Source organism: Myxocyprinus asiaticus, chromosome 36 (assembly GCF_019703515.2).
Source record: "Myxocyprinus asiaticus isolate MX2 ecotype Aquarium Trade chromosome 36, UBuf_Myxa_2, whole genome shotgun sequence".
In the NCBI taxonomy this organism is placed as follows: Eukaryota; Metazoa; Chordata; class Actinopteri; order Cypriniformes; family Catostomidae; genus Myxocyprinus; species Myxocyprinus asiaticus.
Window position 1 is genome coordinate 25,969,150 of NC_059379.1, and position 22,419 is coordinate 25,991,568.

At 39.2% G+C, this 22,419-nt stretch overlaps 1 pseudogene; it reads right to left on the reverse strand.

Annotated features, from left to right (window-relative positions):
* The window catches only part of LOC127427203 (dynein axonemal heavy chain 9-like), a 272,019-nt pseudogene that overhangs the window by 77,876 nt on the left and 171,724 nt on the right, over positions 1-22,419 (reverse strand).

A 22,419-nucleotide genomic window follows, 5' to 3' on the forward strand; every position in this document is an offset into this window, starting at 1 on the left:
ATAGGTAGAGTTTATTATTTTTGTTAGGGACTGTGTGGTGGAGAGATTGAGTGAGACCTGTTAGAGCCCTGAATAAACAGGGACCTATGACCCCATGCTCTATAAGGAGAGTGAGCGGGAGGGGTTATACCCTTTACTCTCTAAGGATGGTGTCTGCAGACTTTGAATGGGAGAACTCATCTCTCTTGGTGTCTCCACTCAGACAGGGGTGCCCAGAATTTAGAAAAGGAAAAAAAAAAATAGATAGCAGATTGTTTTAGTTAAGATTAGATATTTTTTCTTTGATTTCTTTGTTTTATATAACAGTGTAGGCATTGGTTGATCATGTGTATACTGAGAAGATGCCTTTGAAACAAAAATTAAAGGAAAGAACATTAAGAATAATTCGGATCATTTCATGTTCTCTGTTTTTTTCAATTTGCTTAAGTTGTGCTCTTAATATCTGTTCTCATGATCTTTGTGTGACAACCTTACCAACATTGTGATGCATTTTCTTAGGTTTGTTCTGTGACCAATCATGCCAGATAAAATGGAAAATAAAGTCCCAACCTCCAATGAGGCAGAACTAAGCAAACGTTGTAAACAGTTTTGCACAGATGCTCTGATATCTAACAAAATAGAAGTTTACTCGCACTAGAAGTTCTGATTTGAAGATTTAAGAAATATCTTGCACCTATTTGATTGTAAAAATTATTGATAATGCTAAGGAAAAAATTGGTGATTGGTAGTAAGTGAAACCCATGAAGAAACATTAAGATTAAAATTGAACATCATAAATAACTTCATACTCATGCATCTGGTCTTTGATACTATGTTTTATTTCTGTTATCATCATTATGTGTATGTTGTTTCATTAACTCAGTCTGGAACCAGTCTCTCACCATTGCAGATGGCTAGGCCAGATGATTTATTGAAGCTGATAATACTAGAGGAAGAAGTCCAGAGAAAAAACACTGAGAATGATGTGGGCTTTAATACGATTGATCCTCCCACTCACATGATTGCTGGTAATCATTACTGATTTAAAATTTCAAATGTGGATTCAAATCTCTCTGGATAAGTTGATTTCAGTCTTATAACATCAATGAGATGTATAATTTACCAGACTGCCATCAATGGGTTGAATACCCAGGTCTAAATTGTTCTGAGGGTCTAAATTTAAATCCAGCATCTAACCGCTGATTTATTGATTTAAAGAGTAAATATTACAAACTTGACGGCAAATTTAGTTAGCTATTGGATTGGTTACTCCCCCAAATTTTCCAGAGAGTACCCTCACTTTAAAAAAAAAAAAGGTTAGTGGGTGCTACAAAGAGTTGATTGAGTTTCTTTTTCTAGTAAACTATTTCTATTTTGAGATTAATCCATGAAAGTATCACTTTAGAGGCCTACAGTTTCTGCACTGTGAATCTTGGTTTTGCCATTTAACTGTATCATTTGTCAAAAAATGCTGAGAAGTATAAAAGAATAATAACTGAAAAATCTTATTGTTAAATGATGCTGAAACAGTAAATAAAAAAAATAAAAAATAAAAAAACAAGAGAATGACGGGAAAAAGAAAGTTGTTTTAAATGTAAAGAGAATGTTGGGGAAAGAAAGGCAAAGTTTGTGTTTTATTAAAGATTTTATAATTTTTGTTTTAGGGATCATTTGGGAAATCGTCATGGTTACTGGTGTAACCTCCGTTCCCTGATGGAGGGAACGAGACGTTGGTGTCGATGTAGTGACACTAGGGGTCACTCTTGGGAGCCCGAGACACCTCTGGTCTTTGATAAAAGGCCAATGAAAATTGGTGAGTGGTATTTGCATGCCAAAAGGAGCTGGTATGCAACCACTCATTCAGGTTTTATGCTGAGGAGCTGATATAAGGTCCGGCCATTTCAGCGGGTAGTTCAGCGTTGTGGCAGGAGGGACACAACATCTCGTTCCCTCCATCAGGGAACAGAGGTTACACCAGTAACCATGACGTTCCCTATCTGTCACTCACTCGACGTTGGTGTCGATGTAGTGACACTAGGGGTCCCTATACGAAACGCCACAAGGCTGAACTGTGTTTCGTGAACTGGCGGTGTGTGGTGGGCAGACTTGCTGTGTGCCTCATAGCCAGCACACCAGGTCGACATGTAACCTCCCCCAACATAGTTATGAGTGTCGAACGGCCCTTTTGGGGACAAGTCGACTACCCAAAGATAGAGACAGGCTCAACCCAGTCGTGGCCTCTTTTCAAGTGTTGAGGTTGCCCGGGATGTGAGTGGCTCGCAGCGACTTGAAGTGCTGCTGACTCCGGAGGAGGAGACGGCGGGCGAGTTGTGACATACAGCGAGAGCGCAGACCGCCTTGGCGGTTGAAATATACCACTGCCATGCTGTCCATCCGAACTAACACGTGGTTGCCCTGGATCAACGGCCAGAACCTCCGCAGGGCGAGCAGAATTGCCAGTAACTCGAGGCAGTTGATGTGCCAATGCAGTCGCGGGCCCATCCAGAGGCCGGCAGCTGCGTGCCCGTTGCAAACAGCACCCCAGCCCGTTTTGGAGGCGTCTGTCGTGACCACGACGCACCTGGAGACCAGTTCTAGGGCGGAACTACCCTCGTGCAGTTCTTTCAGTGCCTTGGCTTGGTGGACCTGCAGGAGAGGCGGCTTGTCCAGCAGCACTGTAGGCTTTAGCCATCAGGGACGACGTGAGCCTACAGGGCTTGGACAGGAGCTTAGGGCGTCCACGCCAGGTGGCGGCGCTCTGCGGGCATAAGTGCACCACGAGCGCCTTATCCACGGGGGAATCGCCGTATAGCCCTTGGCCGCCCCACCATTGAGGGTAGTGAGAGCGGGGGAACTGCGGAGTCGGGGCCGGGCAGTGAAAGGTGCCTCCCACGACTTCTTCAGCTCCTCATGCACTTCCGGGAAGAATGGCACTGGAGCGGGGCGTGGCTGCTTTGAGCGGTGCCGCGAGCCCAGAAACCAATCATCAAGCCGCGAGGGTTCAGGGGAGAGCGGAGGGTACCACTCTAGCCCAACGCTCGCGACCGCCCGGAAAGCATGTCCATCATTTCGGCATCGGCCTGTGACTGGGCGATCGTCCCCGAAGGGGGAAGCCCAGCTGAGGCTTCTGCGTCCGACTGGACAAGCCCGCTCTCCGATGCTGCGCTCGAGAGCTCATCATCTTCGCAAGCTCCGAACAAGAATCCAGACTCGCCGTGAGACGAGCCGGCGAACTCATCCGGAAGCCTGATTGGGGCAGACGAGAATGCTGGGGAATGGGAGGTCCGCGGGGGGATACCTGGCGGAGACGATCCCATTTCTTACGAAAGCAAGCCGCGACCGCAACGTTGCCATGGTCATGTTCTCGCAGTGAGAACATGAACCATTCACAAATGCTGCTTCCGTGTGGGTCACGCCCAGACACGAAAGACAGCGATCATGACCATCCGAAGTTGAGAGATAACGACCGCAACCAGGAATAACACACAATCGGAAAGGCATCTTTAGAAAGACGCATCTTTAAAAAGACGTTCCGTGTGTGCGCTCTTTTAGAGAAATATACTTTTTTAGAGGGGGAAAATGCTCTTTCGAAAATATACTCTCTAGTTTTTCTCCCGAAGCGCCCAGGGGCGTTCTTTGCAGTGCACCAGTGCAGAGGAGGGAGAAGCCGCTGAAATGCGCCGTCAGATCCAGCAGAGGTGAATGAACAGTGATATTTAGCTCAATGAGCATGACCGTTCGGATCCGAAGAGAAAATCTGAATGAGTGGTTGCATACCAGCTCCTTTTATACCCGTATGTCCGGGGGAGTGGCATGCAAATACCACTCGCCAATTTTCATTGGCCTTTTATCAAAGACCAGAGGTGTCTCGGGCTCCCAAGAGTGACCCCTAGTGTCACTACATTGACACAACGTAGAGTGAGTGACAGATAGGGAACCATGGCATTGTTCTTTCCCTGCTGTCCGCGACCCAGTCCGAATAGACCTGCGACCCACCAGTTGAGAAACACTGCTTTAACTCACACACACACTCACTTATGTCAGACCCCCTCACCATGCTTCTCTCTGACATTTTCTCTGCTGCATGTGTTTGTGTGGGGCAAGTTGATGAGTCTGACAGTCAGACGAGGAGGAAACGAGATGCGCATGTGCAGGTGAGATTCTCCGTCCGGTTGCATTTTTTATTCTCAATACCGTATATAATCAAATGTACATGGTATAATAACCGTCAACTTTCATACCGTGGTATACCATGAAACCAGTAAACCGCTGCAGCCCTACTCAGGAGGTTATACTACTAACACGTTTCTGAATAATTACATTGCTTGCAAGGCAGCAGTGTATATATATTCCTCAAAAACTGATATTCTGTTAAGTTTTGTCTAAACAACCTCACCCTAAGAATTAAACTTTGGTAAATTAATTCAGTCCAAACTGCTTCATTCAATGTTTGTCTTATTGGTAATTTCAGCCTTAGGTACGATATCTATTTTTGATTAAACTAACTTTTTGATTGAAGTTTGAAAATTTCCAGTTGATTAGAATTGATATATTCAGTATTCAAAATGTAACAGACAACACTGATGTCATCGTAATTTTTGCATACTGAATTGCGATTTGTCTTACTTTTTATATATATTTGTATACTAAATTGTGATTGGACTTGTTTCTTACAACTATTTGCATACTGAATTTGTTGGTTTTACATAATGTGTTGATACTGTGCACTGCTGACTGAAAACAAGATGTGCGCTGAGTGTCACAACATCATGCAGCATTTCCGTAGAACCAAAGACTAAATCCAAAACCTACCTAAAATATTATCACTATTCATTTACAATTCAGTAACCCTATAATGTATACCTAGTTCCACCCTCTGTATCTCTTCAGCCCACACCTCTTCAGTATTCCTCAACCTTTCTCTTCTAAAAAGTATAAAAAATAAATAAATAAATAAATATAGAAAAAAAAAAAATTGAAATAAACAAATGCCAAATTTGCACAAATATATTGTTATAACTGCTTTATTTCTAAAAGTGTATAGGGTCATTAAATAACCGAGATATGTAAAAGTGTTTTTTTGTTGTTGGTTTTTTTTTTTTGGCTTCCATAAATCTTTTTTTTTTTTTTTTCTTATTTCATATGTATATAAGTTTACTATCAAAGGAGATATATATATATATATATATATATATATATATATATATATATATATATATATATATATAGTTGAAGTCAGAAGCTTACATACACTTAGGTTGAAGTCATTAAAACTCATTTTTTAACCACTCCACAGATTTCATATTAGCAAACTATAGTTTTGGCAAGTCATTTAGGAAATCTACTTAGTGCATGACACAAGTAATTTTCCAACAATTGTTTACCTACAGACTGTTTCACTTTTAATTGACTATATCACAATTCCAGTGTGTCAGATGTTTACATACACTAAGTTAACTGTGCCTTTAAGCAGCTTGGAAAATTCAAGAAAATGATGTCAAGCCTTTAGACAATTAGCCAATTAGCTTTTGATAGGAGGTGAACTGAATTGGAGGTGTACCTGTGGATGTATTTTAAAGCCTGCCTTCAAACTCAGTGCCTCTTTGCTTGACATCATGGGAAAATCAAAAGAAATCAGCCAAGACCTCAGAAAAAATTGTGGACCTCCACAAGTCTGGTTCATCCTTGGGAGCAATTTCAAAACAACTGAAGGTACCACATTCATCTGTACAAACAATAGTACACAAGTATAAACACCATGGGACCACGCAGCCATCATATCACTCAGGAAGGAGACACATTCTGTCTCCTAGAGATGAACGTAGTTTGGTGCGAAAAGTGCAAATCAATCCCAGAATAACAGCAAAGGAGCTTGTGAAGATGCTGGAGGAAACAGGTAGACAAGTATTTATATCCACAGTAAAACGAGTCCTATATCGACATAACCTGAAAGGCTGCTCAGAAAGGAAGAAGCCACTGCTCCAAAACCACCATAAAAAGCCAGACTACAGTTTGCAAGTGCACATGGGTACAAAGATTTCACTTTTTGGAGAAATGTCCTCTGGTCTGATGAAACAAAAATTGAACTGTTTGGCCATAATTTTTATATAATAGTTTTTGAGGGAAAAGGGTGAGGCTTGCAAGCCGAAAAACACCATCCCAACCATGAAGCACGGGGGTGGCAGTATCATGTTTTGCTGCAGGAGGTACTGGTGCACTTCACAAAATAGATGGCATCATGAGGAAGGAAATTTATGTGGATATAATGACCAAACATCTCAAGACATCAGCCAGTGGTTAAAAGTTAAAGCTTAAAATTTATCATGATTATTGTTTTAATCTATTTACGCTAGTGTTTTCTTACATTATAAAACATTTAAAAACAAGCTTTGTCATCATTACAGTAGAAGTATCTGAGGAAATATCTTATAATAGATATATCTTTGATATGAATATCTAATAGCCTACATTGGTGGCCTTCGAATATTTTCTCAGACAATGAGAACTGTTTTAGATCATGTGGACGGCCGGGTGCATGTGCGTCGTTTACCTGGGGAAGAGATGGCAGCAGGATGCACCATGGGAAGAAGGTAGGCCAGCGGAAGCAGTGTGGTGCTCTAGGCAATGTTCTGCTGGGAAACCTTGGGTCCTGGCAATCATGTGGATGTTACTTTGACACATACCACCTACCTAAAGATTGTTGCAGACCATGTACACCCTTCATGGCAACGGTATTCTCTGATTGCAGTGGCCTCTTTCAGCAGGATAATGTGCCCTGCCACACTGCAAAAAATTTTCAGGAAGGGTTTGAGGAACATAACAAAGAGTTCAAGGTGTTGACTTGGCCTCCAAATTTCCCAGATATCAATCTGATCGAACATCTATAGGATGTGCTGGACCAACAAGTCCAGTCCCTGGAGGCCCCACCTTGCTACCTACAGGACTTAAAGATCTGCTGCTAATGTCTTGTTTTAATGTGGCTGATCGGTGTGGGTATATATATATATCTTTATTTATTACAAGACAAACAAGTACTATATTCATACAAATGACTACTATATCCCTGTGAGGGCCATGGTTGTAATATTACACAATTATTTTGAGCTATCCTAAAAAAAACATCTTTAAGTTTTTTTGTTTTTTTTCAGACCACATTTAAATAATCAATGGGTCATGTTGGTCCACCTCTGAATACTATTGGCCATTAAAATGTATAAAGGTGCCGGACCATCTGACCCGAAGCTCACTCAACCTAAGAACTTTCTCGGAGCAACATAACCGTTTTTTATTGGATTGAATATCTCAAGATTCAAGTAAGTAAAATGCCTATTATATATATATATATATATATTATTATTTTTTTTATTTTTTTTATTTTTTTTTGTGATTATTACAATGTGTACAACATGTAGATATTTAGCTACTGTGAAATTTGTTTAAAAAAATGATTTTGAGCTTGTTATATTTGTGTTGCTATTTTACAACACTGGTTGAGTCAGCTAACATTTTTTCATGGGTGGGGAGGCACATTGCACTTCTCACATGTGCCCAAATGGAAACCTAATACTAATAGAGATATAATGTCTTTGATTATTCACTATAACCAAGTTCTAAATGTGTTTTCTTTGTTAACATTTTGAATTTAGACCTGAATTGAATAAATTACTACATTCTAGTAGTAAAAAAATACATTGAACTGGCCCTGGGCTTTGTTTGTTAGTCAGAAACAGTTGGGCAGAAACAGGTTCTGGAATGATTTAGGTGATGGCTCTTGAATTAGAATGAATGATTTAGGTGATGGTTGTTGCATTGTCCTGGGACAGGTGGGAATATTCAAAATGGTTCTGAATGTTTTAGCTGATGGCTTTTGCATTGGAATGAATGTTCTGGAATGATTTAGGTGATGCTTGTTGCATTTTCCTGGGCCAGGTGGGAATACGTGTGAATATTCTAAATGGTTCTGAATGTACTGGAATGTTTTAGCTGATGGCTGTTGTTCTGGAATGATTTAGGTGATGGTTGTTGCATTGGAATTAATGCTCTGGAATGATTTAGGAGTGAATGATTCAATATTTTGTGAATATTGTGTGAATAGTTTTTAAATAATTACTACTTTTCCAATTTCAGAATGTCACCAGCAAGGAAAGGACCTGTGTATAGTGTGCAGGATGTTCTTGCTATCATCCAAAATGGAGAGAGTGACTTTGAGTTGGATTCAGACGACAGTGATGCAAGTGATAGAGAAACAGATGAAGATGCCGGTGAAGTGGACAAAGAAAACCAACAACCCACTGAACCCACTGACTGCCCAGATGATGATTATGAGGACATTGAGCTACAACCAAAGAAACCGACCATGCCCCGTGACCGGTATCGCTGGCTGAAAAGGGATTTTGTCAGTCCCAATACTGATTTTTCTGGTCCAGATGTCACCAATGGTGATGTTTCCATCCACACACCACTGGAGTACTTCCAGAGGTTCGTGTCAGAAGACATGCTTCAGGCTCTGACACAAAACAAAAATAAGTACAGTTTTCAAAAGACTGGAAGATCTGTTAACACCAATAAAAAAGAAATCGAGAAAGTGATTGGAATTTACTTGAAGATGGGCCTAGTTCAAATGTCTGGAGTCAGTATGTATTGGGAGACAGCCCTGCGGTACAACCAAGTTTCAGATGTTATGTCACACAACAGATTCCAAGAACTGCTGAGATCGTTACATTTTGTCAACAACTTGACAGTGCCAGAGACAGAAAAGACAGACAAACTGTGGAAACTAAACCTTGGCTCGACTCATTCAGAGAGAAGTGTCTGCAGGTTGTACCGGAAGAACACAACTCTGTGGATGAGATGATGATCTCTTTCAAGGGGAAATTCAGCAGCATAAATTCAGCGTGGGGATTCAAATTTTGGGTGAGAAGTGTAATCTCTGGCATGGTCTGTGATTATGAGGTGTACCAAGGCAGTGTCAATGGCCATCGAGCCAAATCTGAACTTGGATTGTCAGGGAAAGGTATGAAGCTTGCTTCCACACTTCCAGAAGGGCAGAACTACAAAATCTATGCAGACTACTATTTCACCTGCATCCCATTGGTAGTTCAGCTCCTTCGTCGTGGAATTCATTACATGGGAACAGCCAGACAGGTACGCCTACCCAACTGTAACCTTGCAGACGAGAAGAGCTTGAAGAAGAGTGGGAGAGGAAGCTTTGACTTCAGAGTTGAGGGGAACCACAACATCTGTGCTGTCAAATGGTTTGACAACAGGGCGGTGACACTTGTGTCATCCTTTGCTGGTCCAGAACCTGTGCAGAAAATTAAATGCTGGGACAAAGCCACCAAAACCTACATTGAAGTTGAGAAGCCTTACAGTGTGGGAACTTACAACAAATTCATGGGAGGTGTGGATTTATTGGATTTATTTGCTGCCAAATATAAGTTCCACATAAAATCGAAACGGTGGTACCTGTACATCTTCTGGCACACCATTATTCTCACTGTGATCAACGCCTAGCTCCTCTACAAGCGAGACTGCAAAGCGCTCAAGATTTTGCCAAAAGAAATGCTGAAAGGGAGACAGTTTCAGGCAGAACTAGCAGATTCTCTTATTCTGGTGAGAATGCATTTCTGCTATTTACTGTTTGTAATATGTTTAATATTTCACTGTTTATAACATATCTGACTTGTATCTTAATGTATTTTTGACATCTTAATTGATTCTGTTCTAATCCAATTCAGGTGAACACAACTCCAATTAAACCAAAGAGAGGGCAACCATCATCAGCCGGTGGCAGCCCAGTAACACAGATGGTGACATCAAGGAGCCCTTTGAATGCTCACAAGAGACCGTCCTCAGATGGGGGTGAACCAAACGGGACCCCAGCTAAGAGGCCATCTGCACCCCCCCCCCCGGTGGACATGCGCAGGGACATGGTTGCACATTTACCAGTGAAGACAACAAGAGGATGCTGCAGACTCTGCAAAACTGGCAACACCAATACTCTATGCCGCAAGTGCAATGTTCGTCTTTGTTTTTTGGAGGAAAAGAACTGTCTTTGGGACTACCATACCTGAACTTTGGGACTACCATACCTGAACAAAACTGAAAGTCTAAGTTCAGTTTTGTAAACTATAGCAAGTATAACACATGAACAGAATAAACTGGCTATTGTCATTTGGTTGTGCTACTGAAATTATGTAAGTTGTGCATCTATTTAGACTCAAAAAGTGCCTTAGAAAAAACATGTGTATCTTATGTAAAGCTTCTGTTTTATGCAAAGCTCAATATGTGTTTGAGAGCCAGCTGCATCTCATGAAATTTCAGTATGGAACTAATGAATACATTATCATCATCTGGCATCATCTCTTTGTTAAATGAAAAATAAAACATCAAAATATACAGGATATATTCTATTATTTTCTATTTGTCTTGATCTGGGCATTTTGTAGATCCACTTGACAGATATACGTGATGGGTCACTAAAGACCTGAGGTACTATATGTAATATTGTTTGGCGAAACACCCATGCACTTAAGGGTTAATTTGGTCATTTTGAATGAGTGATGATAAACAGTATTTAGAGAGTTGTAATATAGACCATTTCAAGGACTGTTAGTTTTTGATGTCAAGTGAGTTATTATTCCATGAACATTTCCTGCTTGTCAAAATAGAGAGTATTTAGCAGAGACAGGCCACTTCTATTAAAATGAATGAGAGAAATTTGAATGCCAAACGACAGCCAACGTTCAACGGATGTACAAAGGAAGTCCCGCCCTACAGGTAAAATAGCCAATAACCTTTTAGATACAGATATCGGCTGTCAATGCCTCTCTGAGGCCTGACACCACACCCATTGTGTCTGTCTCTTGCTCACCCTGTCACACAGTGTTGTCAGATTTTACTGCTTATTTGAAATATGTTCTTTTATCATAATCTTGCTCAACCGGTTTTGAGATTTCGGTCTTTCCCCATTCAAATAGATAGGAGCTGCACTTTCATGATGCTTGTTTACATAAAAAAATAGCTCTCAAAACTGCCCAAGAGCATTCCAAAGATGGCCGCCAAGTGGACTGACTTACGTTGAAAAAGAGACTTTGTTGAAAGGAATCCAAAAATACGCTTTGACCGTTCCAATTCCTTTGTTTTTGTTTACATTCTTGAAATGGTCTATAAAGATACACAGAAGTACTAATATTAATGCTGTGGCACTACTTTTTGGACTTTGCTGATAAGACATTTCTCATTTTATTCGAGTATTTAGTCCTTTTGAAACTGGAATTAGGTAATGTCACAGCTGGATTTGCTAAATTTGCTAAACTGCTAAATTTGTCAAAACACATGCACAAACCTGTGCTTGACCATGGCTCTGAATATCGTGTTTTTAATAACGTAGCTTAATGTTCTTAACATACAAAACTCTTTAAAAAAAACAACAACAAAAAACTTAAAACTCTGAAGAACATTCACCATTAAAGTGCTTTCTGGACATTACATCTACAGTATTTTGGTTTTGAATCAATTTAACAAATGAATTTGAGTGCACAAAACTATCATAGCCAATATTAAGAAATTATGAAGACAGAGAGTGAGGGACCACTTAAAAGTGAGAAAAGTTTAGAGATATATCCGGTTCTGGTTTCTGTGATGACATTTTGTTCCTTTAGAACAAATAAATAATCAAAAGGGAGATGCTAGCATAGCGAATCAAGGATAAACACTGAAGACACTGTCTGAATAACATGTCCTTCACAATAACAGCATTTTTTCACACACTGAAAAATCTTCAGTGGCCACCTAAGTGAAAAGCTGCTGAAGCAAAGTTCATAATATTTGAAGGGATTTTCCCCCCTAACATGATTGTGACTTCATCTCACGTTCACCACTTTTATATGATCAGTGCTACTTTTGCTTCCCAACTGAACCAAGAAGCACAGAACATTTATCTGCACTGCTTGACTGGATAGCACAGAGCAGATCACTTGCAAGCCACTGGATAGCACAACACAGAACACGAAACACAAAAAAAACACACGACAAAACACAAGTTAGACATTGCAAATGACTAGAGCCTAAACTTACACTCAATGAGCACTTTATTATGAACACATGTACACCTACTTATTCATGCGATTATCTAATTAGCCAATCATGTGGCAGCAGTACAATGCATAAAATCATGCAGATACGGATCAGGAGCTTACAGTTAATGTTCACATCGACCATCAAAATGGGGAAAAAATGTTATCTCAGTGATTTCGACCATGGCATGATTGTTGGTGCCTAACGGGCTGGTTTGAGTATTTCTGTAACTACCTGATCTCCTGGGATTTTCACGCACAACAGTCTCTAGAGTTTACTCAGAATGGTGCCAAAAATGAAAAACATCCAGTGAGCAGCAGTTCTGCAGACAGAAATACCTTGTTGATGAGAGAGGTCAACGGAGAATGGCCAGACTGATTTGAGATGACAGAACGGCTACAGTAACTCAGATAACCCCTCTGTGCAATTGTAGTGAGCGGAGTAGCATCTCATAATGCACAACACATCGAAACTTGAGGCGGATGGGCTACAACAGCAGAAGACCACATCAGGTTCCAGTTCTGTCAGCCAAGAACACAAAGCTGAGTCTGCATTGGGCACAGGCTCACAAAAACAGGACAGTTAAAGACTGAAAAAACGTAGCCTGGTCTGATGAATCTCAATTTCTGCTGAGGCACACAGATGGTAGGGTCAGAATTTGGCACCAACAGCATGTATCCATGGACCCAACCTGCCTTGTGTCAACAGTCCAGGCTGGTGGTGGTGGTGTAATGGTGTGGGGAATGTTTTCTTGGCACATTTTGGGCCTGTTAATATCAATCAATCAATCAATCAATCATTGTTTGAATGCCACAGCCGGTTTGAGTTGTTGCTCACCATGTGTATCCCTTCACGGCCACAATTTACCCATCTTCTAATGGCTACTTCCAGCATGAAAATGCGTCATGTCACAAAGCAAAAGTAGTCTCAAACAGGTTTCATGAACATGAAAATGAGTTCACTGTTCTTCAGTGGCCTTCCCTGTCACCGGATCTGAATCCAATTGAACACCTTTGGGATGTGGTAGAATGGGGGATTTGCAGCATGAATGTGCAACTGAGAAATCTGCAGAAATAGCATAATTCAATCATGTCAACATGGACCGGAATCTCAAAGAAATGTTTTCAACATCTTGTGGAATTCCTGGCACAAAGAATTTAGGCTGTTTTGAGAGCAAAGGGAGGCCCTACCCAATATATGTATAGTGTTCCTAATAAAGTGATAAGTGAGTGTGTGTATATATATATATATATATATATATATATATATATATATATATATATATATATAGCACTGACAAGGAAAAGAGGAGAAAACATTGTGCAAATACTGTAGTAACATCATGACTTAACTTTTGGTCTGTTCATCACACAAAGCTATTATATGATTTCAGAAGATGTGTAATATTGCACACGTTTGAACAACTTTCACAATATTTTCTGGTGCTTTTTAAATTTTTTAATTATGGAGCTTGAGTGGCTCCACAGAAGAAAGAAAGTCAAATGACATAAGGCTGAGTAAATAATGACAGAAATTTAGTTTTTGGGTTATTTTGCCTTCAAGTGGCACTTTAAAATAGAACATTCTTTTTCAAATTCACATACAATACAGGTAAGTAATTATTAGGGGTGTAACGGTACACAAAAGTCACGGTTCGGTACATACGGTTTTGGGGTCACGGTTCAATACACATTCGGTACAACAGGAAAAAGCAATAAATCCCAAATGCTAGGTTTCTTTTCATTTATTTTGAACAGACAGTGGTGCAAATTACAGTGTGTTCCACCTAGCAGCATTTAGTCTCCCCTGAGGTAGTTGATACAGTACAGCCTCCTTTAGTGTATTAAGCACTAAGCATTAAACAGAATGCACTCTTGCATAGGCCATATTTTTTTGTAGGGTTGATAAAAAAACAAAAGGTCACAATCAGGTACAAAACTGAAAGCAGCTGCTACTCCCCTCACCCCTTTCTGGAAGAGGGCTGTACCTTTCCAGCTGGTGCCATGGATACCCCGGCAACAAAAAAATTAAAAATAACACAAAGTACACACTAAGCCAATCATCTTACTGTACTGTGCATAACAAAGGTTGAGTTATGAAATATGAAAAACAGCTATAGTTGTCGAAAATACCACTATCGTTTCATAAACTTTTTTGAAATAATGACCGGTTTTATTACACGGAAAATCTGCACTGCATGACCACTCAAGCGGGACTATGGAGGACGCCAATCAGTTTATATCATAACCGAGCTACAGCTTCATTGTTATGGAATAAGTAGGGTGACCATACGTCCTCTTTTTCCCGGACATGTCCTCTTTTTCGGACCTTAAAATAGCATCCGGCCAGGATTTCTAAATTTGCGAAAATGTCCGGGATTCGGCTTTAGTTGCATTACGATGTGCATCTGGTCTAATACTTCATTGTATGTATGCGCGCATATTTGCATTGCTTTAACCCCTCTTTGTAAGTCCCGCCTTCTCGCACACCAATTGATCGATTATAAGAGGCTTGCATCAACTATTGGCCAAATTCCTGCCTGTCAATCTCTACATGAACGTGCGAAGTGCTGTTATGTTCGGCATCAAACAGCTGTTTGACAGTAGCAGCAAATGACAGCTGAGTGAAAATAATGCCTAAATGAAAATGCAAATTTACAGAAGATTTGCATAAAAAATTGCCATGCTTTCATCCAGGTCGAGATCCATGGGAAGCAGAATGTAAAGCTGGCACTTATGTGTCATTTGCTAATAAAGGTGCAAGTGATTTAGAAGCATACATTAAGCTCTGCGAAGCATAAAGGGTCAGCAAAAGGTGAAAGTTCATCAGGTAAATTAACGGACTACTTTTTGCGACCAGGTAAAATTATCACATTGCTTTATTTTCCATGGCCATTCAAAATCAGTGGCGGATTTAGGCATGGGAGACATGGGCAGTTGCCCAGGGCAGCATCTTGCGGGGGGCGGCACGAGGCACCCACACAAACCCCGCCCCCCCCCCCACATTTTTTTTTTTTTATGACACTGTATATATATATGTTTAAATGTATATGTTTGTATGTATGTATATACGGTTGCATTTGCACTGGAAGCTTCTGTCACCATAACAAATTCCTTGTGTTTGTGTAAGCATACTTGGCAATAAAGCTGATTCTGATTCTTATAAGCCAACATGAAAAGAAAGTTATATATCTGGATTATAATTACAAACAGAGCACTAAATCTCATTTGAGCTCATGATGCTTCTTGAATATTTTAATTTAATGTGTTTATCAGCAGTTTCTATATATATATATATATATACAGTTGTGCTCAAAAGTTTGCATACCCTGGCAGAAATTGTGAAATTTTGGCATTGATTTTGAAAATATGACTGATCATGCAAAAAAAAACTGTCTTTTATTTAAGGATAGTGATCATATGAAGCCATTTATTTGGCCTTGTTACAGACACATAAGGTGACACACACAGGTTTAAATGGCAATTAAAGGTTAATTTCCCACACCTGTGGCTTTTAAAATTGCAATTAGTGTCTGTGTATAAATAGTCAATGAGTTTGTTAGCTCTCACGTGGATGCACTGAGCAGGCTAGATACTGAGCCATGGGGAGCAGAAAACAACTGTCAAAAGACCTGTGTAACAAGGTAATGGAACTTTATAAAGATGGAAAAGGATATAAAAAGATATCCAAAGCCTTGAAAATGCCAGTCAGTACTGTTCAATCACTTATTAAGAAGTGGAAAATTCGGGGATCTCTTGATACCAAGCCAAGGTCAGGTAGACCAAGAAAGATTTCAGCCACAACTGCCAGAAGAATTGTTCGGGATACAAAGAAAAACCCACAGGTAACCTCAGGAGAAATACAGGCTGCTCTGGAAAAAGACAGTGTGGTTGTTTCAAAGAGCACAATACTTGTTGAGCTTGTCTGCCAGTATTTTCTGATAACATGCTGCATTCATCTTGCTATCAATTTTTACAAGATTCCCCATGCCTTTATAGCTCACACACCCCCAAAACATCAGTGGGCCACCACCATGCTTCACAGTGAGGATGGTATTCTTTTCACTATAGGCCTTGTTGTCCCCTCTCCAAACATAGCGCTTATGGTTGTGACCATAAAGCTCTATTTTGGTCTCGTCACTCCAAATTACAGTGTGCCAGAAGCTGTGAGGCATGTCAAGGTGTTGTCGGGCATATTGTAACCAGGCTTTTTTGTGGCATTGGCTTCTTTCTTGCGACTCGGCCATGCAGCTTATTTTTGTTCAAGTATTGTCATATTGTGCTCCTTGAAACAACCACACCGTCTTTTAATTCTAAAATTAAATACTATTGTACTATTACTATTTCTTTCTGATAAAAAGTTAAGGAAGTTTCTGTAAAAAGAAAGAAAATAATAATAATAAAAACACTGAGTGCACCTTTACTACTGTTCTGCTTTCTCTCATTTGCTAATGAGACTTTTTCTGGTACCTAAGGAAGATCAAAAATCCTATGCATGCATTTGTACAAAAAGGAAGAGGCATTAATTTTATTTTTTTATTTTTTTATAGCTGTGGATGGGTCTTGTCAGTGTGATGCATGAAAATTCAAGAAAGCCAGTGTGAACAGGCAAATTAACAATACATTCATAATCTATTTTCCATTAATGTCTGCAAAGCTGTTCTTCAGAACATTAACATCTCTCCATTATAAGCAAGCGTTTATAGTGCAGTGATGTCCTGCAGAATGTAAGAGCTCATTATATTAATACCATATTTTACCACGGCTGAATTGTTATGTTAGCCTGGGACAGAACACAGTGTAATAAAAGCTCAACTGAGCTGGCAAGAGAAAACACAATAAAGTCTGAGTGAGGTACAAACTAAATCATTGAGCGCAGGGAAATAAACAACAAGTTCTTCAAAGAGCCAGTCTGTGGTTAAGGGTCAACAATGTGGTGTTGAGCAGTACCTTGAGAGAAAACTGGTACATGGGGTGGATTTTATTGAGGTCATTCATGATAAAGTACAGAAGCGAGGCTCGGGCCGTTGCTGGACGGTAGTTTTCTCTCGCATCATTGATTTCTGCTTCCATAACCTTGGCCTCCTTCACCTGTATTGGTGCATACACACATACACAACTGAGCTGAGGATCATGATCATTATTAATATGCCAATACAATGTTAGGAAAAGGTTGAACTCCATAGCTGACAGAGTTAAACTACTCATGTTTATGAAAGATCATTGAACAACTGTCAAAAGCATGTTATGTTTCATGTTAAGCACCATTTATTATTATTATTATTATTATTATTATTATTATTAAAGGTGATGTGTTTAATATACTGTATTTGATGTTAAAATACTTAATCCTGTCGAGCATACTAGGCAGAGACAACTACAACAGAAAGTCATTCCTAGGTTGATTCTCCTGAAATAGCGTGACCTGGAGGGGGGGGGGGGGGGTTATCTGTTTGTCTACCTAATAGCAGATGGGGGAGTGTTCAGGAAACATTTCAGTGCTTGCCAGGCAGCACTTATGTGATTGATATTGTTATTCCTTAAATGGATAGTTCACCCAAACAATTTTTGGTAGAACATTAGGTGCTGACAGCCTCAGTCACCATTCACTTTCATTATATGAAAAAAGATGCAATGAAAGTTAATGGTAACTTAGGGTAACATTCTGCCCAACATACTGTATCTTTTTGTGTTCCACAGAAAACAAGAAATTATGTATGAGGGAGAGTAAATTATGACTGAATTAGTAATTTTTTGGATGAAAATACTTAGAACTTAATGACTTAATACTTGGAACAAACTTAAACTTGATAAAAATGCAATTAATATTGATAATTTCAGCCTTAGAGGTGTTATTTGTGGTCTGTAAATGTTACAAGTTTTATAATCTGCCATTGACTTGAAAGTGATGACGTCATTGTAATATTTGCATACTGAATAGCGACTGGTCCTTGTTCTTACATCTATTTGCATACTGAATTGTAATTGGTCTCCCTTGCATATGTTTAACTATTTATAGCTGCCTATAAGTGGTTGATAATGGACCCTTTTCACATTTTTAGGATTTGGAACGCGGCAGTAAATGATTGCAGGGTAAACTTCGATAGTGGTGAATAAGAGTGAAAGGGAGACCAAGGCAAATATAATTTTTGCTAACACATTTGCTCCAACATTAAAAGAAAAACACCACTATTTTGTTTCCACAACTTTCCAAATGAAGAAAAAGAGAGTGATAGATTACAACAGTCAGAAGAAAAAAGATGGAAAATTTAAGTGCGGTAAAGTTACACTGTTAAAAGTTTTCCCGTAAAAAAACAGTAAAGAACTGGCAGCAGGGTTGACAGCAAGTTACTGTAAAATTAACAGTATCTTGCTTAAGCTGAAATTTACAGTTTGCTACTGTTTTTGCAAATACAGCATAAAGCTGTTATTTTACTACCTTTACAGTAAAATACTGACAAAAGGATTAGCAGTTAATTACTGTTTATTTGCACTTTTTCACAAGAGGTATATTTGCAGGATTTCACTGTAAACTACAGTAAAAATACACTACATGCTACTGTATAAGCTATTGAGTAATGGACTGCTAGCAAAAAGGACTACAATGTGTTTACTTTTTTTCTAAACCTTGTGATTTAATACATTATTCCTTAGTCTTGCAATAAAATATACCATGTTTTAATAGTGTATAAATGTAGCCTTTGAAATAGTGACTTAAACTTTTAAGACAAATAATACAGCTTCAAAGTATCTTTTCAAAACGTCTCTCTTTATTTGCAAAACACCATTCTTGCAAAACATCTGTACAAAATAATAACGGAATTGGTAAAACAAAGCCCAAAGCTGATTTGGGTAAATAAACTTACATTTCAGCCATATAAATAATAAATACATATTATAACAAATAATAACAAATCTCTGTCTGTCCAAACACTGAACTCTGGTCACAAACACTCAGTAAGTAACTGAGAAAGTGGCTGAATGAATGACAAAACAGTGTGTGTCTAAGAAAGTGTTTGTGTGAGTTTGTGCGTGTGTGCATGTGTTTGTGTGTGAGTGATTGTGTGTGTTGAGTGTGTGTGTGTGTGTGTGTGTGTGTGAGAGACTGTTTGTGTGTGTGTGTGTGAGAGTGTTTGTGTGCGTGTGAGTGTTTGTGTGTGTGTGTGTGAGAGAGTGTTTGTGTGAGTTTGTGTGTATTGAATGTGTGTGTGTGTGTGTGTGTGTGTGTGTGAGAAAGTGTTTGTGTGTGTGTGTGAGAGAGTGTGTGTGTGTGTGTGTGAGAGAGAGAGTGCTTGTGTGAGTTTGTGTGTGTTGAGTGTGTGTTAGAGAGTGTTTGTGTAAGTTTGTGTGTGTTGAGTGTGTGTGAGAGTGTTTGTGTGAGTTTGTGTGTATAGAGTGTGTGTGTGAGAGTGTTTGTGTGTGTGTGTGTGTGTGTGTGTGAGAGTGTTTGTGTGTGTGTGTGGGTGTGTGTGTGTGAGAGTGTTTGTGTGAGTTTGTGTGTACTGAGTGTGTGTGTGTGAGAGAGTGTTTGTGTGTGTGTGTGTGTGTGTGTGTGTGTGTGAGAGAGAGTGTTTGTGTGAGTTTGTGTGTACTGAGTGTGTGTGTGTGAGAGAGTGTTTGTGTGTGTGTGTGAGAGAGAGAGTGCTTGTGTGAGTTTGTGTGTGTTGAGTGTGTGTGAGAGAGTGTTTGTGTGAGTTTGTGTGTATTGAGTGTGTGTGTGAGAGAGTGTTTGTGTGTTTGTGTGTGTGTGTGTGTGTGTGTGAGAGAGTGTTTGTGTGAGTTTGTGTGTACTGAGTGTGTGTGTGTGTGAATGACTGGGTTCACTGACTTATATAAAGTCCCACTCAAAGTACATTAGTTTCTTTAGTAGACTGGAGACACGAGGGTTGACTGATGTCATCTTTTTCTGGGCGACTTTCCCCATACGCTTTGACAGGACTTTGCCTCGTCCAGCCTTGGTGCCTCTCTCAGGATTTATCCCGATGAAACGCCTGAAAAACAAATGTGTGTATTCATAATTAGTGTCAGGAGAGCTTTCTTAAAGGAATAGATCACCCAGATATAAAAATTTAATCATCATTTACTCACCTTAATGCCATGCCAGATGTGTATGATTTTCTATCATCATCAGAACACAAACGAAGATTTTTAGAAGGAAATCAGGGCTCTGATGTGCTTACAATGCAAGGGAATGGGTGCTAAAACTATGAAGTTAAAAAAACACATAAATGCAGCAGGAAAGTAATCCAAATGACTCCAGTGGTTTAATAAATGTCTTCTGAGGTGATAACATCGGTTTTAGTTGAGAACAGACCAAAACGTAGCTCCTTTTTCAATGTACATCTTGCCATTGCAGTTTACAGGCATGATCGATTTCAAGCTTGATTACACTTCCTTGTGTCATCTAGTGGTTCTACCCATGCATCAAGCACTAGGAAGTTTAATCAAACTTGAAATCATGATCGCCACGGAGACTGCTTATGTCAAGATTTATAATAAAAAAGGAGTTACATTTTGGTATGTCCTCACCCAAAACTGATGAGATTGCTTCAGAAGACATTTAGTAAATCATTGGAGTCGTTTGAATTGCTTTTCTGTGTTTTTTGAACTTCATAGTTTTGGCACCCATTCACTTGCACTGTATGCTCCTCAGAGCTTGGATTTCTTCTAAAAATCTTAATTTGTGTTCTGCTGAAGGAAAAAAAAAGTAATATATAGTTGGGATGGTATCAAGGTGAGTAAATGCTGAGAGAATTTTCATTTTGGGGTGAACAATTTCTTTAACAAGCTCCAGCAATCAGATCTTTTAGGCAGTTGTACATGACTAGTGAAATGAAACGGGAGCAACACATGGTCCTCAAAATGCCCACATCACATAGTAACAGCTGAAGGATGTAAGCATCTAACCTTTGAATGAATTCCAGTGTGCATGCAGCATCATCTTGGTACTGAAGACTGAAGGTGTAGTAAGTAGAAAAGACAGCAGCAAGCCCAGACAGAAAAGTTGGCTGGATGCCTTCACAAATGATGTACCCCTCAAGGCTGATCATCCAGTGGTGAATACAGCTTCCTGGTGTTTCACCTGAAACTTTACAAAGAAATCCCATATCAGCATTGACATAAAAAATTTATTAATTTGCCATTGTCACATTGCAAATGAACGCAAGGGAAACTGAAATATTTTACCCATTCACAGATGAGCCCTGTCATTTCAGCGTGCTACAGAGACAACAACGGAACATTATTTAAATAAAATTTGCAACGTTGTTTGAAGGCTCCACTTCGCAGAATAAAAAGAAGTTACGTTTTTATGAATCTCACCCTGTAATATGGAAGATCCGTTTCAGAAATCCAGCTGCACTCGGTGTCACAGTTACAGTTTTGTTTAAAAAGTTAGATACAATTCCAGTATCACCAATGTTTTCAGATTAAAAGAGAAGGAATATCATGCATCCCTGCATAAAACTTAACATTATCAGCTGTACAGCTGCGTTTCCCAAAAGCGTTGTATACTTCGACTTCGTCGTAAGTAGATTGTAGAAAGTATTGTCACCAATGGTTTCTACAACCTATTTAAGCTTACAATGCTTTTGCGATTTGCAGCCCAGATCTGAACGTTAAAGTTGTTAACGTTATCTGACCACACTGACCGCTTGAGTGAGGTGTTTCTGCACTGTTTTGTGTGTCAGCTCAGACTCCAATCTCAAATCTGACATGCAAATTAACAAATTAATCCAGTGCATTATTCAATCTGACAACAAATCACTTAATGAAAAAATTTTAGTAAAAGAAACAAAGATCTTGGGCTTAAAGACAGAAATATAACGTTACAAACAGCTTATTTAGTTGATATTGGGATCTGATGGCAGGTAGGCTACCAAAATCATTATCACAGCACAATATGAGTTTATAAATCAATTAAACAGTTTAACCATTTGATATTATGACATCACAACAAATATGAAATGTTCTTAAAAATATCCCTTTCATGACACAAGGCTCTGTTTGTGGAACTGACATTCTATATGTTATCAAATAAATATAGTAGTGTAAATGTTTGTAATATTCTAATTCTCAATGACCGTTTGACCTAGAGACATAAAACCAACTGCAAAACACTCAGAATATTATTCTTTATATAGCACAAGGCTTGTATTTGGGAGTATATGTTCAGTAATTTTTATACAGATATTATAATTATATAGTCATTGAGTTTAATAGATTTATAGGGATACTTGAATCTGTATAAAAAGTATTGAACATTTAATCCCAAAAACAAGTCTTGTTCTATATGAAGAATAATATTCTGAGTGTTTTACAGTTGGTTTCATGTCTCTAGGTCAAACTGTCATTGGGTGTAATG